Raw genomic sequence first — 26,324 nt, 5'->3', positions numbered from 1 at the left:
TATTTTTTAAAGATTTTATTTATTGATTTTAGAGGGGCAAAGGGCGTTAGATGGGCGAATTCATATGTGCCTTGACTGGGCAAGCCCAAGGTTTCAAACCTGTGACTTCAGCATCCCAGGTACATGCCTTATCCACTGCGCCACCACAGGTCAGGCAGTCATCCCACTAATTTAATTTAAAAAGTTTTTTTATTAGTCTCAAAATGTTTCTTTTCTCCCCTAAAAGTTAAAGGAGCAAGGGAAAGAGTTACAAAGAATAGAATTTACTTTGTCTTTGTAAATGGTATCTGTAAAGAGAAGTTGCTTAAACACAGCTAAGCTCTTGAATCTGTAATGCATACAATATATACATTGCTTGAAGTTTACTCTACAGTTTACAGGGACAGGAACCAAAGGACGGTCTGACGTGGCCAGTAGGAGATAGAGTTGGAAAATTTCTACCCCAGAAGCCTCTCCACAAAGGGAGGAAATCTGTTGACTTAAGGGCTCAACAGCACTATTTTCACTTCCTTGTTGATTTGTGAAATAATGTTACTCTGACTGATGTTTTAGTTTCTTCTCCCTAAGTCTCATATGTTCCTGGTTACTTTTACAAACATGAGTCAGTACAATGGCATGATACAAATAGAATAAAGGGAAAAAAAACCTAAGAAGAAGCATTCTAAAGAAAATGTCAATTTTTAAAAACGAACTTTCTCTGGGGTGGTAGAAATTTCTACTTGGCTTCAAAGTATATAGTTCTTCCTTAAGAAATCTACCCAAAGTGTACAATCTGGTGGGATTAAAGCACACAAAGATTGTGCAGATTTAATTTTTTTAGGCCCTTTTAACTCGGGGCCTGGATCCAAGAGCTGTTCAGTTGACTCTCATGAAAAATCCTATGAACTCCTATCCACTGCTTGGTGACAGCAGTATTTAAACTGCCTGGGACCTTTGCCCTCCAGAGGCCGTGTCCTAAATCAGGCTGGGAGGGAAAGATGAAGTTGGGAGCCCACTATCACTTCTGGATTTGCAGTTTTGCTATGCTCATTTTATTTTGTATTATAGCTCAGATTATCTAAAAATGCTAAGGATGCTAATCACTCTATTCATCAATATATCCTTTTCATTTAATGCAGTCTTTTAGGGAGGCACAAATAAGAAGGGATACTAAGGGATCCAACTTTTCCTTTGCCTTCCTTCTTTTAAAAGTCGGAAAGGCAAACAAAAGAAAAAATAATGAGATAGACTTACGTTTGCTATAAAAACTGATGCATGAAAATTGAGATTCTTCACAAGTTTGTTTGGGTCCTTGGCCTTCTGGTCTTCACAGAAATAATTATGAAGCTAACGCAGAATTGAAGCTATTGAAGCTATTCCAGTATGAACTACAAATAATAGGTAAACAAACAACATCATTAAAATGGAAATTCTCAGGTGCTCAACTAAGGAACAGAACAAGCTTTATTTTTTCCCTTTCTTTCTCTTTCAGGACCAATTTATGATAGAGGAAGTGAAGCGTTATCTCGACTTGAGGAGAAAGTATCCCTCTTCCTAAGACCTGAACATCAGACTGGGGGGAGATATAACAGGTTAACAGAGAAAATATGAAAACTGGGAAAGAGGGGCAGAGGTGTGTAAAATGGGCAAAAAGAAGCAACAACTTGTAGTAAAACTCTGCCAAGCATTTCCAGAGGTAATTTATTTTAGAGTTCATAATAGAGATTTGAATTTTGATGTTAGAGATTTCTGCTAGATCTTTTCTTTTTTTGTATTTTTTTGAAGCTGGAAATGGGGAGAGACAGTCAGACAGACTCCCGCATGCGCCCAACCGGGATCCACCCGGCACGCCCACCAGGGGGCGATGCTCTGCCCACCAGGGGGCGATGCTCTGCCCCTCCGGGGCGTCGCTCTGTTATGACCAGAGCCACTCTAGCACCTGGGGCAGAGGCCAAGGAGCCATCCCCAGCACCCGGGCCATCTTTGCTCCAATGGAGCCTCGCTGTGGGAGGGGAAGAGAGAGACAGAGAGGAAGGAGAGGGGGAGGGGTGGAGAAGCAGATGGGCACTTCTCCTGTGTGCCCTGTCCAGGAATCGAACCTGGGACTTCTGAACGCCAGGCCGACGCTCTAACACTGAGCCAACCGGCCAGGGCCTCTGCTAGATCTTTAAGGCAGAGAATGTCAAGGAATAGCAAAGACTGACAATTAGAAAGTAGAAACTAAAATACAGTGTGTCCGTAAAGTCATGATGCACCTTTTACCAGTCACAGGAAAGCAACAAGAGACGATAGAAATGTGAAATATGCACCAAATAAAAGGAAAACCCTCCCAGTTTCTGTAGGATGACATGACAGCATGTGCGCATGCGCAGATGATGACTTAACACCATGTATACAGCAGAGCAGCCCACGGCCATGCCAGTTGAGATGTGGACGGTACAGAGGAAAGTTCAGTGTGTTCTGTGGCTTGCTAAGTTTGAGTACATGACCAAAGTGCAACGTGAATATCGGCACATTTATAACGAAGCGCCACCACATACAAATAACATTAGTCGGTGGGATAAGCAGTTGAAGGAAACCGGCAGTTTGGTGGAGAAACCCCGTTCTGGTAGGCCATCAGTCAATGACGAGTCCGTAGAGGCTATACGGGATAGCTACCTAAGGAGCCCTAAAAATTCTGTGCGTGAGCCCACATCGAACTGCACTGAATAGGTATGAAACTGGGAGAGTTTTCCTTTTATTTGGTGTAGATTTCACATTTCTATCGTCTTTTGTTGCTTTCCTGTGACCGGTCAAAAGTGCACCATGACTTTATGAACACACTGTAGTTCATGGGATTGTTAGTTCTTCGAGTGTTCAGGTACTTGCCTTGATACCTCTGGTTAATGCCAACTACAGGGTACCAACCAGCAAGGATGAGCTATTCTATACACTATTCACAGCCTTACAATGAAACGTATGAGATTAAATTCAATTTGCCCCTTTAATTTATATCATATTTCAATTTTGAATTATTTTTCAACTGAAAAGATTTCAAAATGCTTCAGAAATTTTACGAATGCAGTAATCATGTTATCTGATGCCCAAATGAAAATCTCTGAGGTGGAAAATGGGAGTTATTCAAGAGCAAACAGTAGATGTTACAATCAATTATATTCTAAGTAACAAAATCTCTAGTGCACAACAAGCCATTACAGCTTCATAGGAAATCAGAATGTTGTAGTTAATAAAGCAATTATGATCTGTCATTCCGTTCTCAAGATAAGTGGTACTGCCCTGGAGCTTACCTTATGGATTTCTTTGGTATAAATTAGACCTACTGAAGTATAACCAAGAATCTTAAATGTCATATTAATTTTACTCTGTGGAATATCTAACATGTTCCTAAACTCCAATATGTTCAAGTTAATTTTTTATGGACAATCAATTAACATTAATCTTCTGCAGAGGAAGTGCATTAAAACTTTATATATAATACTGTAATTGTATCTGCAGGAAATAGTAATTATACAAATGACTAAAAGAAGCTGTGAAAAATGAATATGGAAAAATGGAATTGTGTTTTTCAAGGTGTTACAAAGTTTATTTTTATACCATTATGCACTGATATATGGACACTAGGGCTTTTGTTTAGCTAATTTTCCTAGCGGTACGGATCAGACTGAGTTATAACTACTCTAGTCTGTTGGGTCAACCTGGCAAGTGTTGGTGACTAATTGTAGAGATCAGGGATAAGGTCAAATTAGAGAAGATTTCAACATACTGAGTTTGGGTAATGCCATAAAGATAAGTAAGGGGCCCTGGCTGGTTGGCTCAGCGGTAGAGCGTCGGCCTGGCGTGCAGGGGGCCCAGGTTTGATTCCCTGCCAGGGCACATAGGAGAAGCGCCCATTTGCTTCTCCACCCCCACCCCCTCCTTCCTCTCTGTCTTTCTCTTCCCCTCCCGCAGCCAAGGCTCCATTGGAGCAAAGATGGCCCGGGCGCTGGGGATGGCTCCTTGGCCTCTGCCCCAGGCGCTAGAGTGGCTCTGGTCTCGGCAGAGCATCGCCCCCTGGTGGGCAGAGCGTTGCCCCTGGTGGGCGTGCCAGGTGGATCCCGGTCGGGCGCATGTGGGAGTCTGTCTGACTGTCTCTCCCCGTTTCCAACTTCAGAAAAATACAAAAAAGAAAAAAAAAAAAAGATAAGTAAGGATGTGAATTTTGGGGTGAAAAGATTAAATGTTTAAAAAAGAAATCATGTAAACCTTATGTATGTGAAGCAGTCAAATATCCACAAATGAGAATCTGCAGATAATAGGAGAACAACGCCAACACGGGAGGTGCACATTCACAGATCACCCAGAGAGGATAATGAAAGTTGCGAAAAATGATGGATTCACTAGTAAGATACTGGGAGGAAAAAGCAAGAATTCCTTTTTTAAAATATTGATTTTAGAGAGAGAGGAAGGGAGAAAGAGAGAGAGCGAGAGAGAGAGAGAGAGAGAGAGAGAGAGAGAGAGGAACATCGATCTGTTCCTGTATATACCCAGACTAGGGATCAAACTGGCCACCTCTGCATGTTGGGATGACACTTTAACCAACTGAGCTACCTGGTCAGGGCAAAAAAGCAAGAATTTCGGTTCTAGAAAATAGAAGGTTGTTAAGAAACCAATTAAAGAGCTTAGACAGGAGAAAGTGGGGAGGCAGGAGAATAACTATCAGTGTGCAATGACACAAAATCCACTGGGTAGTGGTAGAGACACCTTCCTAAAGGAAGGGCTGCATCAATAAAGAACTGAGTAAATACATTATTACTGGACCATCCATGCATCAGAAGTCTTTGTAGTTATTAGAAAGAATGAGGTCAACCTTCATGTAATACACTGAAAAAAGTTTTAATTGAATTTATTGGGGTGACATTGGTTAATAAAATTATATATGTTTTGGGTGTACAATTCCATAATACATCATATATATATATATATATATATATATATATATATATATATATATATATATATATATATATTAGATGAGAGGAGGGGAAACAGTGAGGTACTCTGACTGGGATATCACCAAGCAACCCCATCTGGGGCAGATGTTCCAGAACTGAGCTATTTTTTAGCACTTGAGGCTGATGTGCTCTAACGAAGCTATCCTCAGGCCTGGTGCCACACTTGAACCAATTGAGCTACTGGTTGTGGGAGGGGAAGAGGGAGAGAAGGGGGAAAGGGGTGGGGGGGGGAGAAGTATATGGTCATCTCTCCTTTGTGCTCTAACTGGGAATTGAACCTGGGATGTCCATTCTCTGGGCCAATGCTCTCTGCACTGAGCCACTGGCCAGGGCCTAGATATATTTCTTATTTATTGATTTTAGAGAGAGAGAAATATCAAATTGTTGTTACACTTATTTATGCATTCATTGGTTGATTCTTGTATGTGCCCTGACTGCGGATCAAACCTGCAAACTTGGCATGTTGGGATGATGCTCTAACCATCTTAGCTACCTGACCAGCATCATCTATATATTGTACTGTGTGTACACCACCCAAAATCAAGTCTCCTTCTAGTTAGCATTTATCCCTCCTTTACCCTTTTCTGTCTTTTCCCACCCTTTCCCTCTGGTAACCATCATACTCTTGTCTGTGTCTATGAGGTTTTCTTTTCTTTTCTTTTCTTTTCTTTTCTGTTTTTTGCTTAATTCCTTCACCATTTTCACTGAGCCTCCCAACCACCCTTCCCTCTAACAGCCTGACTTTGAAAAATTTATACAAAAGAGTTAAGGAACAAAATAGCACATGTACTATTCTAACATTTGTATACAAAATAAGGTAGATATACTCTTTGGGTTGATGATACAGAAGAAAATGACAATCATAAATTCTTCTAGGGATGGGACCTGAGAACTGGAGATCAGATAGGGAGAGAGGTTCAATTTTCACTGCATACTTTTTTGAACCATTTACACTATTTACCTATACACACACACACACACACACACACACACACACACACACTATGTTAAAAAAAAGAAAAGAGATTACTGACCAGTGTTAAATACTGTAGAAATGTCAAAGAAGTTATAGACTGAAATAAAGGTCATTAGACTTAATGATTAAGGTTCTTTGGTATCTTTGAGGAAGTAGGTTCAGTTGAGTCACTTGATATTGAGAGAGAAAACTCTATTATAAGTGGTTGGAGCACATGAGGAAGACAAAGAATTTATCTTGAAATAGTTGAGTTTTGGTAGAATAAATTTGTGAATTAATAAGTTGTGTGTATATATACATATATGCATATATATAAACCTCTAGTTATAGAAAAGGCAATAATGGATTTTATCTGAAACTGAAAATTGGCAAGTATGATAAGGCAGAAAGAGAAACTGTTGAGGAATTTGAGTGTGCTGGTAAGAGCACTTAAAGATGAGTAAAGGATAGGCAGGGTGGAGAAAATATGATGAGGATTAGGGGTAAGCTAAGTATGAATAATATCATAATGGAAATAGCTTGAAGAAATGTTGACACCAGGAAAGGCAATTGAATAATAAGAATTACATCCATTTAAGGCACCGAAATCAATATAATAACTCTTTACTTACCACCTAGCAGATAGAAAAATCATATTATAAGCTTTCAGCTATAAAGAATGTAATTTTGCTTTACTAGAGTCAGAGAAGAGAAAGTAGTTTAAAGCCAATTTAATAAGCTCAGGTCTTACCAAAAGAGAAGTGGTAAGCCTGACCTGTGGTGGCACAGTGGATGGGGCATTGACCTGGAGTGCTGAGGTCACTGGTTCAGGATCCTGGACTTGCCAGATCAAGGCACATATGGGAGTTGATGCTTTCTGCCCCCCCCCTAAAATGAATTAAAAAATTCATTTTAAAATCAATTAAAATCAATTCATTTTAAAAATTTGTTTATTTAATTAATTGTGTTTATATAGATTCTAGGGTTGCCCTGAATGCATCTTCCCCTCCCCCATATTCCCTTCAACACCCCCCTTGCTCCCTCTCCCTACAGCACCCTCCTTCAGGTTTATCACATCCTATCATCCCCTTTCCCTCTGTCCTCTTTTCCTCTGGTCCCTTTGATCCCTCCTCTGTCTCAATTCCGTTCCTCAGTTCTCATTGTTCCTTGGATTCCTCAAATGAGTGAGGTCATATGATATTTTTCTTTCTCTGCCTGGCTTATTTCACTCAACGTAATAGTTTCCAGGTCCCTCCATGTTGTTGCAAAAGGTAAGATTTCCTTCTTTTTCATGGCCCCATAGTATTCCATTGTATATATGTACCAGAGCTTTTTAATCCACTTGTCCACTAACGGACACTTGGGCTGCCCCCATGTTTAAAATCAATTCATTTTTAAAATCAATTTAAAAAAAGAGAAATGGTAAGCCAACTTTTTGATTACAGAATATATTTTCTGAAAAGGGTGATTTCCATATAATGAGCATCATAAGAGATGAAATCAAGAGTGAATATAATAAAAGTTCTCCATATTGTATTTAAATAAAACAATAAATGTGACTTAATCCAATCTAGAGCAGATGGAGTCACTCCATAATGGCTAATGCATGGCACTGCCTGGTGAGCTTTTGGGGAACCCATCAAAAAGTGTTTCTGAAGATAGGTAAGACCCACTTTAAAGATATTCTCAGTTTATCTGTCTGTGGTTGAACTTACAGTCTTACCTGAAGAAGCAAGAAAAATCTTAAAAAAACAATCTAACCCTACACCTAAAAGAACCAGGAAAAGAAAACAAACAAAGCCCAGAGTAAGTAGAATGAAAGAAATAATAAAGATTAGAGTAGAAATAAATGACGCAGAGACTCAAAAGAAAATACAAAAGATAAATGAAACCAAGAGCTAGTCCTTTGAAAATATAAACCAGATTGGTGAACCTTTAACCAGACTCATCAAGAAAAATAGAGGACCCAAATAAATAAAATCAAAAATGAAAGAAGAAAAGTAACAACTGACACCATAGAAATACAAATGATTGTAAGAAAATACTATGAACAACTATATGCCAACAAATTGGACAACCTGAACGAAATGGATAAATTCTTAGAAACATACAATCTTTCCAAACTGAACCAGGAAGAGTCAGAAAATCTGAATAGATCAATTACAACAAATGTAAGCAAAGCAGTAATCAAAAGACTTTTAGCAAACAAAAGTTCTGGACTGGATGGCTTCCCAGGCAACTTTTACCAAACATTCAAAGAAGAATTAATGCTTAACTTTCTCAAACTATTCCAAAGAATTCAAGAGGTAGAAAAACTTTCAAGCTTATTTTACGAGGCTAGCATTACCTTAATTCCAAAACCAGATAAATACACTACAACGACATAAAATTATAGGCTAATATCTCTGATGAATATAGATGCAAACATTCTCAACAAAACATTAGCAAACCAACCCAGAAATATATTAAAAAGGATATAAAACACAATCAAATGGAATTTATTCCTGGGATGCAAAGTTAGTTCAATGTCTATAAGTTAATTAACTTGATATACCATATAAACAAAATCAAGTATAAAATAACATGATTATATTAATTGATGCAGATAAAGCACTTGCCAAAATTCAGCATCCACTTATGATAAAAACTCTCAGCAAAGTGAGAATAGAGGGGACATATCTCAACACAATATAGTCCATATATGACAAACCCACAGCTTACATATTCAATGGTAAAAAGCTAAAAGCATTTCCTTAAGGTCAGAAACAAGATAAGGATGTCCACTTTCACTGCTTATATTCAACATAACATTGGAAGTCCTAGCCATAGCAATCCGACAAGAAAAAGAAACAGAAGGCATTAAAATTGGGAAGGAAGAGGTAAAACTGTCATTATTTGCAGATGACAACCCTTAAGATTCCACCAAAAAACTATTAGATCTGATAAATGAACTTAGTAAAGTTGCAGATACAAATTTAATATTCAGAAATAGGTACATTTTTATATACCAATAATGAATTCTCAGAAAGAGAGATTAAGAAAACAATCTCATTTATAACTGCATCAAAACAAACAAATAAACAACAACTAGTAATAAATGTAACCAAGTAGGTGAAGGACCTGTACTAGGAAAACTATAAGATACTGAAGAAAAAAAAACTGATGATACAAATAAATGCAAGCATATACCATGCTCATGGGTAGGGACAATTAATATTGTTAAAATATCCATGCTACCCAAAGCAATCAATAGATCCAATGCAGTTTTTATCAAAATACCAATGGTATATTTCACTAAACTAGAACAAATAATCCTAAAACTTATATGGAACCACAAAAGACCCCAAATAGGCACAGCAATCTTGAAAAAGCAAAGCAAAGTTGGAAGTATCATGCTACCTGGTATCAACTATACTACCAGGTCATAGGACTTAAAACAGTGTGGTACTAGCATAAAAAGAGACATACACATCAGTAGAATACACTAGAAAGCCCAGAAATAAACCCATGTCTCTATGGTCAACTAATCTATGACAAAGAAGGCAAGAATACACAATAGGATAAAGACAGTTTATTCAGTAAATGATGCTGAGAAAACTTAATATTCAGTTACATATAAAAATTTGAAACTAGATCACTGTCTTACACCATATACAAGAATAAACTAAAAATGGATTAAAGTCTTAAATGTAAAACTTGAAACCTTAAAACTCCTCTAAGAAAACATAGGCAGTAAACTCTCTAACTTTGCTCTTAGTATTATATTTTGGCTGTGTTTCCTTGGGAAAGGGAAACAAAAGCAAATATAAGCAAATGGGACTACATCAAACTGAAAAGACTTGCACAGCAAAGGAAACCATCAGCAAAATGAAAAGAAACTCCTGAATGGTAGAATATATATACCTATGATACATTTGATAAAGGGTAAATATCCTTTTGACTAGGTGGTGCTGCAGTGGATGGAGCATCAGCCTGGACACTGAGGTCCCAGGTTCAAAACCCCAAGGTTGCCGGCTTGAGTACGAGCTCATCTGGCTTGAGTACAGGCTCATCTGGCTTGAGTGCAGGCTCACCAGTTTGATCACAGGGACTCCAGCTTGAGTGTGGAATCATAGACATGACCCTGTGGTCGCTGGCTTGAAGTCCAAGGTTACTGGCTTGAACAAGGGGTCACTGACTTGGCTGGAGCCCCCTGGTCAAGGCACATATGAGAAAGCAATCAATGAACTACTAAGGTTTTGCAACTATGAGTTGATACTTCTCATCTTTTTCCCTTCCTGTCTGTCCCTCTCTCTCTCTCTCTAAAAAAAAGGGTAAATATTAAAAATATATAAAAAAAAATTATACAACTTAACACCAAAAAGACCCAAACAATTCGATTAAAAAATAGAAAGAGGACAAGAATAGATATTTCTCCAAAAAAGGACATACAGATGGTCAATAGACACATGAATAGATGTTCAACATCACTAACCACCAGGGATATGCAAATTAAAATAAAAATGAGATATTACCTTACATCTGTCACAATGGCTATCATCAATAAATTGACAAGTGTTAGTGAGGATGTGGAAAAGGGAAACCGTTCTACACTGCTGGTGGGAATGGAGACTGGTGCAGCCACTGTGGAAAACAGAATGTAGGTTCCTCAAAAAATTAAAAACAGAACTATCATATGACCCAGCTATCCCACTTTTGGGTATTTAGTCAGTGAAATTTAAAACACTAATTAAAAAAAATATGTCTATCCCTATGTTCATTTCAGCATTATTTACAATAGTCATACACGGCCTGACCAGGTGGTGGCATAGTGGATAGAGTGTCAACCTGGGACACTGAGGACCCAGGTTTGAAACCCCAAAGTTGTTGGCTTGAGTGCAGGCTCACCAACTTGAGCGCAAGGTCACTGGCTTGAGTGTGGGATCATAGAGATGACCTCAAGATTACTGGCTTGAAGCCTAAGGTTGCTGGCTTGAGCCCAAGGTTGCTGACTTGAACAAGGGGTCACTGGCTCAGGTGGAGACTTCCAGGTCAAGGTACATATGAGAAAGCAATCAATGAACAACTAAGGTGCCACAACTACGAGTTGATGCTTCTTATCTCTCTCCCTTCCAGTCTGTCTCTGTCTCTTTGTCTGTCTCCTTCTCTGTCACTAAAAAAAAGATATCAAATCAATCTAAGTGCTCATCAATAGACAAGTGGATAAAAGTGGTGATACATATATATAATGTAATATTATTACTCTGCTGTAAAAAAGAATGAAGTCTTACCATTTGTGATAACATGGATGTACCTAGAGGGTATTATGCTAAGTGTAATGTCAGACATAGAAAGATAGATCCCATATGATTTCACTTATATGTGGAATCTAAAAAACGATATAAATGAACAAACAAAACAGAAACAAACTTATAACACAGAGAACAAAGTGATGGTTGCCAGATGGGAAGGAGTTTGGAGGGCTGTGTGAAAAAGGTGAAGGGGTTGAGAGATATAGATTAGGAGTTACAGAACAGTCATGGGGATGTGAAGTGCAGCATAGGAAATATAGTCAATAATACTGTAATAACTATGCATGGGGCCAGGTGAGTACTAGACTTATTGGAGCTATCACTTCTTAAGTTATATTAATGTCTAACCATTATGCTGTACACCTGAAACTAATATAATATTGAATGTCAACTGTAATTGAAACAGAAAAAAGGGAATAAATATATGGCATAGAATACTCATTTTTAACTTGAAAAATAACACATTAAGGTATTAAGTAAAACCAAAGGTATGGAATAAAATGTAAGACTCATTCTCAAAAGGCAACTGCTTATTTCTAGTTTTTTTGTGTGTGTATCCCTGTAGAAATATTTTATGTATAAAGAAATATATGTATCTTTTCCATACATATACCTTTAAAAATGCAAATTAGAGCATATCATGTCTTGCTAAGGCGTGTATTTTGGAGATCATTTCCTCTTTGTTAGACATGAAACTACTTCATTCTAACAACTGAATAGTATTCTACAATAGAGATATTCTCTCATTTGTTTAGCTAATATTCTATTTGTGAATTTTTTCAGTTGTTTACTTTCTTAATGCTGCAGCTAAGATTTTTTTCACATCTTTGTGCAAATATGTCACATGGATAAATTTACAGAAATGAAATTTTGGGTGACAGGGTATGAATATTAAAAAAAATCTTCGACAGATACTGGGAAATTGTGCTAAAAAATGTTTACAATCTCTCCATCAGTATAAGAGAGTGCCTGTTCGTCCAAAACTTTGCTACTAAGTGTACTACTGAATTTTTTATCTTTGTTAATTTGAGAGAAAAAACGGTTTTAACTTTTATTTTTAAAAACTATGAGTACAATCAAGAAATAATACTTCTTAAAAATTATAATTAGTGGTGAAACTGAGAATTTCCTAAATCACATCTGACTTTCACTCTTTTGGGAGAGGGGCCTCAGAGAACTTAGTTACAGGAGTAAATTTACGTTGACAGGATTCTTACTTAATGTGTAGTGATAAAGTGTTTAACAAGAGACAGTTTCATAGATAGGTTTCAGTTTTTGAAAAAGGGGAAGAAACACCATTCTGCGGCTCAGTGTGGGTTTGTCAGTTATTGCCTCCCCCTTTTCTGGGACTTCCCACTGTTCTCTAGAACAAATCAGATGAGCAAAAACAACTCTTTTTCCATTGGATCAGTTATACAAAAATGGAAATGCAACGAGCAGCTTAGTTTCTTGGCTTTTAGCAGTGAAAGGTATACTAACCAAAGGCTTGTGAACATTTCTGGATAAAGCACTGGCTGGCTTCTTCATTTCTATATGGTCAATCGTGTTTCTGCAGGACCAAAGGCGCAGACTGGTTAGTGAAGGTAAGAAAAAGGAGGCAACAGAGCCTATAAGCACTAACTTTTTCTGCCATTTCTCTTCTCAAACTTACTTAGTTCCCTTAACGTCAGAACTCAGATTCAATCTTATGACATGTAAAATGCTTTTCTAGTTTATCAAATCAGAGGTGACTGGAGTTTTAACATTGAGTGAAGTTGGTCAATAAAGAGTAATTAAGTCAAATACTTCCTTTTCTTACCTCTTCATGTTCTCATTTGGGGCATTTCTTAAAAAATATATATATTTTTACCCTCAAAATTAACTGATCTGATCAAATATTTGTTGTGTAATTTATTTAGTCCTCATTCACAGGTTTAGCTTCTGTATTTTTAAAAGAAGGCCAGCTGTACTTTCATAAAAACAAAAAAGGGCTGAACAACCTAAGTAGAGTTTTGCAGGGACAGCACAGTTCTTGAATTCACTTACAGTCATGTAGTTTTAGAGAGTAATACGATCACAATAAATTCCCATTGGATTTGACTCTCAATTATTCATTCAGTGAGCTTGTGATAGGTGTTCTTCTGTGTAGATGTTTTCTGAATTGCCATCTAGGTAATTTGGGGGAAAATCTACTTGTCAGTATTAAAGACAGAGCTTGCACATGTGGGCCTTTGTTTGAATTATTTTAACACTTGATTTTAGTCAAAAGACCGAGAGCCAATTGTTTGAATTATCTTTAGAGCTGCTCAAGCATTCTTTTTCTTGTGCACATCTATCTGTGATTGAATATAGACCTGGTTTGGCCAGTATGAAACCCACATTTCAATTTTTGTTACAAAACATATAATTTGGGATTACATGTTCCTCTCTCAAATGTGAAGTAATTCTTTATTTAAATTAATTTCTGAAAGCCTAATTTGATGACTATGGTAGTAAGTCGAAAGGCCTTTGTTTTCCATATTAATATCACCAAGTAAGTAAATAATTTTCTGTTTGGCCCTACTTAGATCCTTATGACCAAAGAAAACAACTACTTCCAAGGGTATCTGGATATATAAATTCTCTTTTTTCAGAAAATGTAAATTTTAGTGCAGAAATACTAGCAAATATATTTTTCATAGTTTAGATTTTTCTTCATATTCTGTCTTTACATCTTACAAATGGAAAAATTAAAGCTTATGATCATTTTTTTCTAATTATTTTTAAAATATATTGACACATAATGATAGGACTAAAAAAATAAGAGATCCTGGTCTATGGTGGCACAGTGGGATAAAGCATCGACCTAGATGCTGAGTCACTGGTTCAAAACCCTGGGCTTGCCCAGACAAGGCACCTAAAACAAGCAATCAACTAACAACTAAAGTGAAGCAACTGGGAGACACTTCTTGCTCCCCACCCCTCTCTCTTTCCCCTCTCTGTAAAATCAATAAATAATTTTTTTAAATCTTTAAAGAAAATAAGAGAATTGATCATAATAGTATTGACTGGTGTTAAATTTCTTTGGAGTTATAATTGTTAATCATTGTTAATTATATCATCAATTATGTCAATTAATATCAACATTTACTTAATTGTAGGCATATAAACCAAATTTAATGCTGGAAAAAAAAATTCAATGCTGGATACTTTATTGGAACCTGCATTTAAAAAACAAAAACTCTCTAAAGAACATGTGGGTAACTGGGTACACTTGAATATAATGTATATGTTATATAACAGGATCCTATTTATGTTAAATTTTCTTAGCATTATAATTATGTAGAAGTCTACCCATTTTTGTTGGAGTTATATATTCAAGAACTTGGAGGTGTCATGTACCCTAAAGTCAACAATATACTTTCAAACAGTTTAGGGGGAAAAACAGTGTATATGTGTGTGTATGTATATATACCAAGGGGGGCACAAATGTAGCAAATAGCTACAACTAATTAATCTACATAGTGAAAATATGGTTGTTCATTGTACTATTTCCATTTTTATATAGGTTTGAAAGTTTGCACAACAAAAATTGGGAGAGTTAACTATTGGAGGCAGATTTACATTCTATCATGTTTGTGAAGAACTTGGACAACATCTTATATATCTAAGATAATTATTAAGTATGATATTGGAAATGGTTCAGTAATTTTAAATAACTATTGAAACCATTGCATCAGAGTGATATTACAGTTAGTGCACTACCTTTGTGTATCTCCCAAATCACCATTATAATATGAATGTGTTACCCAAATTTTAAATATTCTCTACTCCTTCAAAGAACTTCTCTAGTTCAGAAACACAATGTTCTTACAGTGACCTATGCAAGCAATATTCTAAAAATATCCATATAAAATTGAAATGTGGGTGAGTGCTACTTTAGAGCATCTGTCAACAAATACCACAAATGATAAAATAATAGGGATATAAGACAAGTTATATGATTAAGTGAGCAGTTATTTCCAGCTCCAGACAACATGCACTTCCAAAGATAAGAGTAAGAAAACTGAAGATTTTTTGTTTTTATACAAGGAGATTCTTCCTAAAGAAACCCCTTGATTTGGGTAAAGCTCTTCTATCATTTACTTTAAAAGAATAGTGAGAGGTAGGGAAGCAGAGACAGACTCCCACCTCCTGCATGTGCCCCTACCAGGATCTACCCAGCGAGCCCTTACCAGGTGATGCTCTGGGGCTGCTGCTCCATTGCTCAGCAACTGAGCCATTTTAGTGCCTGAGGCGAGGCCATGGAGCCATCCTCAGCACCTGGGGCCAACTTGCCCAAACCAAGCCATGGCTGCAGGAGAGGAAGAGACCGAGAGAGAAGGGGGAGAGATGGAAAAGCAGATGGTTGCTTCTCCTGTGTACCCTGACCGGGAATTGAACCCAGGACTTCCACCTGCTGGGTTGACATTCTACCACTGGTCAGGGCCAACTGGTCAGGGCATAAAAGAAATTAAAACGTAATATCGATTTGGTTACAGTATTATAATTAGATTATAGACAAAATAATATTCAAATTTTTCAATGATAACCTTTCAGTTGTTTATCTCAAAAGCTCCCAAATCAATAAGCTCTTAAAAAAAACATAGGTTGGAATTATGTAATCTTGAATTTAGATGATAGGAGAATTAGACTAGTAGAGAGACAAAATAGAGTATTTTGAGAATGTGGGGGTATTAAAACATAACATCTCTGATACTATCACCTACCCATAATCTTAAGACAGTTTTCCTCACCTTCAAATTTGACGCAAAAAAGAAATTTGCTTACCTGATCGAAACATTAAAAAACAACAATAGTGTGTTGAGGAATGTCAGTGGAAACAGTTCATCTTAAACACTGCTTGTGAAAGAATACATTGACCCAAAGCACTTGAAAGGCAATTTGCAATAGCTATGATCTAGAAATTTGACTTTTTCAGATTGGGCCTGAGGGAACATTCATGGAAGCATATGCAATGATTACACATAATAAAAAAGCAAGAAAAATGAGATGTCCACTATGAGAAATGATTTGCTTAAGCTGTGCCTGTAGATGTATGGTTTTGTAACTGTTAAAAGGCAGGTCTATATAAACAGCCATGCTGACAGGTGGAAACCAAATTGCACTGTAGCTAGCTAACTAGGCCCAAGTTCTTCTATGGACTAGCACAGGGGTCCCCAAACTTTTTACACATGGGGCCAGTTCACTGTCCCTCAGACCATTGGAGGGCTGGACTATAAAAAAAACTATGAACAAATCCCTATGCACACTGCACATATCTTATTTTAAAGTAAAAAAACAAAACAAAACAAAAAACCAGGAACAAGTACAATATTTAAAATAAAGAACAAGTAAATTTAAATAAACAAACTGACCAGTATTTCAATGGGAACTATGGGCCTACTTTTGGCTAATGAGATAGATGGTCAATGTGCTCTCACTGACCATCACTGAAAGAGGTGCCCCTTCCGGAAGTGCGGTGGGGGCCAGATAAATGGCCTCCGGGGGCCGCATGTGGCCAGCGGGCCGTAGTTTGGGGACCCCTGGACTAGCAGATGCCTTCTTCCTGTCTTTAGCTCCATAAAGCTACATCCCACGATGTGGGAGGCAGTCCCATCCCACTACCTTCATTTTTGTGTGGCTGTGGCCTTCTTTGCACCCATTCCCTCAGATGTCTTTGTTTTGCATGCACGCAAATTGTTCTTCGAGAGACAAGAACTGTTACCTTATCACCCCCAACTCCTCCACTTGTTGCCAATCCCTTTTGCTATTGCCCGTTACTGTCTTCATAATTTATTTCACTGTTTAAGGTAGCAGCTAAATTTTGCTCAAGTTACACGTAATCCTCATAAAGACAGGGGTGTTCAAAAGCAGGTTTACAGTTGTTTGTATGGAAAAACACAGGAAGGTTATGATGATGACAATAGCTTTATTAACTTAAAAGTATGTCACAGTGGCACAGTGCACTCAGGTACAATCTTCTATATGCTCAAATCGCTGGCCTTCATTATTTATACAGTCTTGTAGTATACTTGCTGTACTCAAGAACACGGTGTCACAGAGTTCTTTATTGTCATCAATTACTTGACATGCTTCTCTTATGCAACAAATCATATCATCCATCATATGTGGTTTGTGTGAAAAGACTTCATCTTTGACAATACCTCAAAAGAAGAAATCCACTGAGGTGATTTCTGGTGCTTATTATGGTGGTCATTCCACTGGCCTTCGTTGACCTATCCATCTGTTGGGTAATCGTTCATCAAGAAACTCACGCACTGTTACAGCACAGTGTGAAGGAGCTCCGTCTTGTTGAAAGAAGAAGTCATCATTATTATGCTGTCTCTAGTTGTGGTAAAACAGTGTCGTTCAGTATGTTAAGATATAGGCTGTGTTTAACAATTGTATGAAAAAAATAGGTGCAAGTACCCCTTTACACAAAAGAGCCACCCAAAATGTAATTTCTGATTGATTCAACTGTCCTGTCATTATCTGGGATTTACTCAGGAATAATTGACACAGTTGTGCCGATTTACAACACCTAAAAGTTTGAAATGAGCTTCATTGGACCACGTAATTTTAGCAACAATGCCATTGCCTTGTCTTTCTTCATTCAGAACCACTTTGTAGGATTGTAAATGGCAATCTGGAGCATCCTCTAATAACCCGTGAAGCAATCTTGACCAGTACATTTTCAAACCTAAACATTGTATCAGATGAATCAAAGATCTATGGGAAATGTCTAACTCAGCGGAAGCTCCTTTTTTATTTTTTTGCAGCTCTTCATAAATGCCTGACTCACTAACATTTCATTTTCCTGGGTGGTAATACTGACTGGTCAATCACTTTTTAAAGCATTACAGATGGACCCAGTTTTATAAAATTTATCACATTTTTCTACTTAGTGAAAGGGTATCAAATTCGTGAGCCCATTTTTCTCAAAACTTTTCAGCATTCTCTGCCTTGCCATATCATTTAAGTATCTACTTTTGTTGGTTATCGGTTAAATTGCCAGCCATCATTACCTAAAAATAAATAATAAGTAAAAATATGAAATAATAACAACAATAATAAGACAAATAAAAATAAATAATGCAATAATAAATGCATAATACAAGAATAAACTCTGGTTCGTATACTCACAATTGTAAACCTACTTTTGCCTACTCCTATGTATGGGGTAGGGGAGAGAAGAACTTAGAATCTCTAATTGAGGGACATGAATTCTGCATGGATGGCTAGGGCCTCTAAGATGTTGATATATGGGATGGGCATGATGAGGTTTGGGAGAAACTGGGAGAAGTTCAGCATGGTTTGGGTCCTGGGTCCTGTAGGACATACGCAGAGATGAGATTTGGAAGGCAGATGAAGACCACATATCATGAGGGCCTGAGTGTATGGACTTTATCCTGGGTGTGATTGGGAGCTGTTAATATATAAACAGGGCATCTGTAACATTAAATGACTCTGGTTGTAAAATTAGGGTGAATGACACCCAGTTAAAGCAGTGGAAATGGTTAAGGACAGTATTCATGTAGTTAGATTAAATACCAGAGGGTGGCCTGACCTATGGTGGGGCAGTGGATAAAGTGTCGACCTGGAACAGTGAGGTCGCTGGTTTGAGACCCTGGGCTTGCCTGGTCAAGGCACGTACAGGAAGCAACTATTACGAGTTGATGCTTCCTGTTTCTCTGCTCTCTCCTCTCTCTAAAAATCAATAAATAGCCTGACCTGTGGTGGCACAGTGGATAAAGCATCGACCTGGAACCCTGAGGTCACCGGTTTAAAACCCTGCACTTGCCTGGTCAAGGCACATATGGGAGTTGATGCTTCCTGCTCCTCCTCCCTTTCTCTCTCCTCTCTCTCTCTCTCTCTCTCTCTCTCACTCTGTCTCCTCTCTAAAAAAATGAATAAATAAGTAAAAAAATAAATAAATAAGTAAATAAAATCTTTAAAAAAAAAGACCAGAGGATAAATTACTTGTATATGTCAAAGACATGAGCATTGTTGCACGATTGGGACATGTATGTGGCCTTCTGTGGTGGCTGCTGGCTGTCTTCCTGGAACTTTTCTTTCTGAACTTCATTGTACCTTTCTTCCTTTATTCTTTCTTTCTTTCTTTCTTTCTTTCTTTCTTTCTTTCTTTCTTTCTTTCTTTCTTTCTTTCTTTCTTTCTTTCTTTCTTTCTTTCTTTCTTTGACAAAGACAGAGAGAGAGACAGAGAGAGGGACAGATAGGGACAGACAGGAAAGGAGAGAGATGAGAACCATCAGTTCATTGCAGCACCTTAGTTGTTCTCTTATGTGCCTTGACCGGGGGCTTCCAGCTTTATCAGTGACCCTTTGCTCAAGCCAGTGACCTTGAGTTCAAGCCAGCAGCCTTTGGGCTTAAGCTAGCAACTATGGGGTCATGTCTATGATTCCACGCTCAATCCAGTGACCCTGTGCTCAAGCTAGTGATCTCGCGCTCAACCTGGATGAGCCTGAGCTCAAGCCATTGACCTTGGGGTTTTGAACCTGTGTCTCCTGAGTCACAGTCCGATGCTCTATCCACTGTGCCACTGCCTGGTCAGGCAGTAGTGCTGTTTTTATTAAATGGAGTCAGGTCTGATGCCCTTTTCTTGGAAGGACTAATTGCTTGTCATGACTGTGATATCAACCGCTCTCAACTGTGCAGTAGTAGTATGATATGCTTTAAGATTAAACCACATGCTTTGGAGTTAGTAAAGTTGGACTTGAATCTTGCTTCTAGTACTTAGTTGCTTTGTGACCTTGGGAAGATCATTTGTCCTATCCAAATGTCAATTTTCTCATTTGGAAAACCCAGATTACGCTATGCAGAGTGTGGCAAAAGTAGGTTTACAGTTGTGAGTATGTGAAACACAGAGTTTATTCTTGTATTATTTATTAATTACTGTATTATTTTCAGTATGAACATCTGCAAGCCCCTTTTTGCCTTTCCCTGTGTATCTAACATGAAGTACTGTTGGCAGATTAAGGGTAATGTATGAAAAGCACCTGACACAATTGTTATTACTTTTACACCCTATCCAACTTATTGCATCTGCTTTTTTGTCTTAGGTCAAAAGTAAGTAAGCCATGGCCTACGGGCCAAGTTGACCCTCTGTCTGTTTTAGTAAACAAAGCTTATTTGGAACACAGATACATACATTGGTTTGTTTTGTCTATGGTGGCTTTCCTGCTATGATGGCAGGGGAGTTGTTACAGAGACCTAAAATATACTTGGCCTTTCATAAACAAGTTTCCTGATTCCTAACTTAGCTTTTTCCTAATGTTCCCTCTTATAAAACTTTTCCTTCTTTAGATTTCCTTTTTGCTTTCATGCTTGTGTTGTTTGCATGTAAATTAAAAGTGTGCTTATTCACAGATGTTATAACAACAGTTTTCTGAGAAGGCAAGTAAATGCTAGTGCAGAAAGAAGAATTTACTGTATATTGCAATTTCTTCTGAAATCCAAGTAAACGACTTAACAAAGTGCTGTACTTCAGCACATATTTCTAAGTTGTGAATTTGCACATAAGGTTAATTTTGGTATTCCCCTGTCTGGTAATGATTAATGTAGGCTAAATTTGCCTAAAATATCTCATCTGCAAATGTCCTTGGCTGTCTTTTCCTTCACACTTAACCAGTCACGAACAATTCCAGATATGTTTAGATATTTTATATATATTCTAAATATACATATACATATATAGCTTTTCAATGATGAGAGACAAAAACTCAAGTGATAAATTTGAGCAACTGAAGTAATCCACTGGGCCAAGTTTTAGTTTCTCAAATTAAATAAAATCTAATATATGTAAACATTTGTTTGAAGTATACATTTTGTAATACCTTTGAGAAGACTGATATCATAAGAATTTCACAGGTAGTCACTGAAATATATTAAGGAAAAAATGCCAACAATTAATCAAAATAAACCCAAATAACTTTCTGTACTTTTAAAATTTTAAATGTCATAGTATACAGCATTTCTTTCATTATAAATGTACATGAAAGAGTTTTAATGAAGACTAAATTAATTAATATATGTATAATTTTTGGTTATGAGTTTCACCCAATATTACAATAATTATTCTGCATAGCTTTAGAATTTTGAAAAGCTGCTTTAGCGTGCTCTCTGCTGCCCTCTGCTGCTAACTTTTCAGAAATGATTTTAGATTCTGAGTAATGCTCACCTAACCCTCTATCTTAACACTTTTTTTTTCCTTCTGGTTCCCCCCTCTTCTTTTCCTTCTTCTTCTTTATTTAAATCGAATTTATTGGCATGGCACTGGATAACATAAGTATACAGGTTCCAGGTACCCAACTCTACAACACATCTCTATACGCCGTATTGTGTGTTCACCCCTCCATTCAAGTCTTCATTCATAACCATTTATTTATTTCCCCTACACCCTCTTCCACCTCCCCCCACACCCAGCAATGGCCACACTGTTGTCCGTGTCCATGAGTTTTTCCTTTTTTTCTCTCAATCCCTTCCCCTCCCTTGTCGCCACCCCAGCAGCCAGCCTGCTCTCTATCTATGAGTCTGTCTCGATTTTGCTTGTTAGTTCATTTTGTTCATTAGATTCCTCATGTGAGTGAAATCATATGGTACTTGTCTTTCTCTGAGTGGACTGCCTGCTGACTTTGGACACATTATTTGATTTTGACATCTATAAAATTGATATAATAATAGTACCTACATCTTAGAATATTTGTGGGGATCCGTTGATTTAGTACACAGAAAACAGCACAGTATATGGGTTGTAGCTAGAACTAACATTAGCTATTTTATAAACTTGTCACTAACTAGACTAAAACCACAGCTAGTGACAAGGTCAGAAATAGAATTCTGGGCCTTTGACTATCAGTTCAATAATTTTCTTTGCCTTAGTGAGTCTGAATACATAACCAAATTTTACCTGTGAACATAAATTTTTAATTTATTTTTTATTTATTTTTTTATTGAACATGAATTTTTAAAACGTTATCTGTTTAATACATTTGAAGCTCTTATAGTCTTTACAAAGCTCTGTAATCCCGCAGCTCTTGCTGTCACTCATCCCTCCTTGTGCTGTTCAAGGCAGGCTCCCCACAGAAATGATTGCAGACACTATCACAGGCTCCTCAAGCCCCCAGTATAAATTCCTACTGCCCACACTTGGGAGATGATTTTACTGTTGACTTTAAGTAACCTCTCTAATGAGCTTTCTTCCTGAATCTCCAATGCACAATTGACATTTGCCCTCACAGAGTGGACCTCATGTCAGACTCAAGAGAAACTAAACCAAACTAAACCCAACAGCTCTGTTTCCAGCTCCTTCTTCTGATCTATCCTTTTTGGTCAATGCTGGTGCAATTTCCCAGCATACCCGGGCTCAGAGTCACTTTTTATTTTTTAAGATTTTTATTTATTGATTTTACAGATGGGGCAGAACGAGAAGTATCAAGTCATAGTCGCTTCACGCTAGCTATTCATTGGTTGTTTGTTGTACATGCCTTGACTGGGCAAGCCCGGGTTTGAGCTGGCGACTGCCGCGTTCCAGGTCGATGTTCCATGCACTGTGCCACCACAGGCCAGGCTCAGAGTTACTCTTGGCTTGTTCCCTTTTCTCACTCACTTTCATGTCCAAGATTCTTAGTCTCATAAGTTCATTCCTTCTCTTCCTTTTCTGTTACCTCCTTTCTGGTTCTTGTCCCAATTACCTCAGAAGGCGGCTGGATTCATCTCCACCTAACTTAGGTCCTTAACTTCAATCTTACTTCACTGAAGTTCATCTTGCACTTTATGAATTGATTACATCATGTCATGAGTCGGCTTAGTCATCTGCCAGAGCTTTGCATTTTCTGCAGGGTAAACAGAATGACCTCATCCTTGCATGACCCGATTTACTTCTCTACCCTTATCTCCTACTCCTCCCTCACAGGAATCTTGTCCTTTAGCCAATGGTTTCCCTATCCCTAGACATTAGGGCAGATTGCTTGTCTTTCCATCATTGGACCTAACTTGAGCCCCATGCATCAGAATGGTAGAGTTCTTATTCTATCAGAATAAAAGTAGCAAGAAAGTTCTCAGTCAATGACAAATATAGCAAAGGGTCCATCACTCAAAACAAAACCCTAGACCCCCCCCCCTTTTTTTTAGCAAGAGAGAAAGAGAGAGAGAAAAAGAAGGAGGGACAGACAGGGATAGACAGACAGGAAGGGAGAGAGATGAGAAACATCAACTCATTGTTGCAGCACCTTAGCTGTTCACTGATTGATTTTTTTTTTTTTATAGAGAGAGAGTCAGAGAGAGGGATAGATAGGGACAGACAGACAGGAATGGAGAGAGATGAGAAGCATCAATTATTAGTTTTTCATTGTGACGCCTTAGTTGTTCATTGATTGCTTTCTCTTATGTGCCTTGACCATTGGGCCACAGCAGACTGAGTAACCCCTTGCTCAAGCCAGCGATCTTAGGTCCAAGCTGGTGAGCTTTTGCTCAAATCAGATGATCCCATGCTCAAGCTGGCGACCTCAAGGTCTCGAACCCGGGTCCTCCGCATCCCAGTCCGACACTCTATCCACTGTGCCACTGCCTGGTCAGGCCACTGATTGCTTTCTCATATGTGCCTTGACCAGGAGAATTCAGCCGAGCCAGTGACCCCTTGTTCAAGCCAGCTACCTTGGGCTCAAGCCAGCAACTATTGGGCTCAAGCCAGCAACCATGGGGTCATGTATATGATCCCATGCTCAAGCCAGCCACCCTGTGCTTTATAGCTGGTGAGTCTGCACGCAAGCCAGCAACCTCAGAGTTTTGAACCTGGATCCTCAGCATCCTAGGTTGATGCTCTATCCACTGTGCCACTACCTGGTCAGGCTTGTCTTTTATTCTTATTTCAATTGAAACATTAATCAAAGTTATACATGCACATAATTTATATCAAATAATTCTAAGATGTTTGCTAGGAAAAAAATATTATCCAGAAGCAATGTCTTTAATCACATTTGACTAATTGATATTTACTACTGTGAAGCCAGTAGGCACAGCCACCATCACAGCTGCTTGGCCCATGCAGGTTCTCATTAGATTTGGACAGACGGTAATGAAACAATGGAGCCACGAACTGGTGGGATATTAGCTTTAATCCTACCTTGCACCCGGTGGGCAAGTAAAAACACACACTGGGCTCCAAAACCCACTCATTCAGCGCTCACAAAGCTACTAACTTATCCGAGTTTCCTAGAATCAAAGGTTTCTAGCTGACTAGCCTCATTCTCCTTTGTTCTCCATCTCCTTCTCTCTGCACAAACTCTGCACTAACTGGCTTCTCTTTCAGCACTCCGCCATCTTGGCGGCCTCTCCTGTCTCCACGTGGCCTTACTCTGCTCTCTGCTCTCTAATGCTAATCTCAGGAACCGAGAGAGAGCAAGCTCCCAGTCTGCCCCACTTTATAGTTCAGAAATCAAAACCTTTAATTCAATATACAAAATAGGGAAGTCTCTAGTACAAAGTCACTTATCTGAGGCATGATGGGATTGCACCACCCCACATCAAAAAGGGTGGGAAAGGCTTAGTCCTAAAACCAAGCCCCAGGCTACAAGGATCCTGCCTGCCCACAGCCCACACCCTACACACATTAATATCACCTGGGCGACGGGCTTCCACGTGGGCAGCCCCATCTTTAACAAAGTGAGCATAATATATAAGGTCTACCAGAAAGTTCTGTCCATTTTTGGAATAAAACAAAATACAAATTTTTCTTACCATCAATAAACTTTATTAAATAATATAATTGCCATTATTATTAATGATTTCTTGCCAGCGTGAGGGCAATTTGTATATCCCATTTTTGAAAAATGTTTTATCTTTTGATGCGAAAAATTGAACCAGTTCTTGTTTGATATCTTCTTCATTTTTAAATTTTTTGCCCTTCAAAAAATTTTGTAAGGACAAAAACAAGTGATAGTCGGAGGGTGCTAAGTCCGGGGAATATGGTGGATGCAACAGCCATGCTTCTGTAGCATTTCTTCCTTGTTGAAATTCGTAAAAATTACAGTGGCGTAAATGAACTTTATCAGTAGCCATGGGTACACTATCGCTTCACACATAAGACTAACGTGAATCAACTTTGTTTTAGTTAATTTGCTACGTCAGTATGTATACATTAAGTGATAAAAATAGAGAGGTACACATGCGCCAAATAAACATGTGCTTACGTGTCAAAACTTGTGATAGAAACGGACATAACTTTCCGGTAGACCTTATATTTTATCTGCCCAGCAACTACCATTTCTTTAAATAGCCTGCATGTATTTCAATTTTTAGATTTTTTAGTTTTGGGCATTGTTTATTGACTTGTCACCATCAAAATAAAGATTTAGTTCTCTTTTTTACCCTGGTTTTCACCATATACATACATCCTTGTCCTGTTCCTCTCACTATATGGAGTGACTACCCAGTCTGGACACACAGGCAGATGCCCAAGACAAATTTTATTGACATTACATTATTTTAAATGATAAACATTATCTTTGTTTTCTGACTTTATTGTCATCCTGTGGCTATACTTTAAATTTTGTTAGATCAGTTTTCAGTGATTTATATATTATTATAGCTGACTATGCAAAAACTATTTACAACTCAGCCATGTAGAGAACCAAAGTTTTTTGCTGTACAACTTTTTATTAAATTATGATTTGACATTTATAATTATCTAGATCTGTGGTGTGCAATATGGTCGCCAAGTGTGGCAATTTAAATCAAATTTAGATTTCACACTAAGCACATTTGAAGTCCTCACTAGTCATGTGCAGCTCTCTGCTATTGCATTGGACAGGACACATATCAAACATCTATCTCATCACCACAGAAAATGCTATTGGACAGCACTTCCATCACCTCAGAGACAACCTACAAGACCACACAGGTGAAACAAAAAAATTGTTTTGAAGCATTCACATGGGCGTGCTAGACTTCTCCCGATAAAAACAACCAAAAAATTGAAAGCAAGTTCTATATAGAGACTTTCAAAATAGCAAAACAAAACGTCTCAGATAAGGATCTCATTTTATTAACACACATCTAAAAGTTAATGCTTGTAGTTCATCACCTTTGGAT

At 38.0% G+C, this 26,324-nt stretch overlaps 1 protein-coding gene across 2 annotated transcripts in view; it reads left to right on the top strand.

The window, feature by feature from the left end:
* Positions 1-1,630: 1,630 nt before the first annotated feature.
* TASL (TLR adaptor interacting with endolysosomal SLC15A4) overlaps positions 1,631-26,324 on the top strand; it is a 37,004-nt gene continuing 12,310 nt past the window's right edge. The window contains exon 1 of one of the 2 annotated variants that reach the window (XM_066356397.1): positions 1,631-1,675. The gene's annotated coding sequence lies outside the window, so the exon portion shown is untranslated. Of the gene's footprint in view, positions 1,676-12,638; positions 12,800-26,324 lie in introns of those variants that run through there. The other variant, XM_066356396.1, reaches the window with a different exon arrangement.

The sequence above is a fragment of the Saccopteryx leptura genome, chromosome X (assembly GCF_036850995.1).
Source record: "Saccopteryx leptura isolate mSacLep1 chromosome X, mSacLep1_pri_phased_curated, whole genome shotgun sequence".
Classification (NCBI taxonomy): domain Eukaryota; kingdom Metazoa; phylum Chordata; class Mammalia; order Chiroptera; family Emballonuridae; genus Saccopteryx; species Saccopteryx leptura.
Note: the sequence above shows the minus strand (reverse complement) of the source record. Positions and strands in the feature narration are given on the sequence as shown.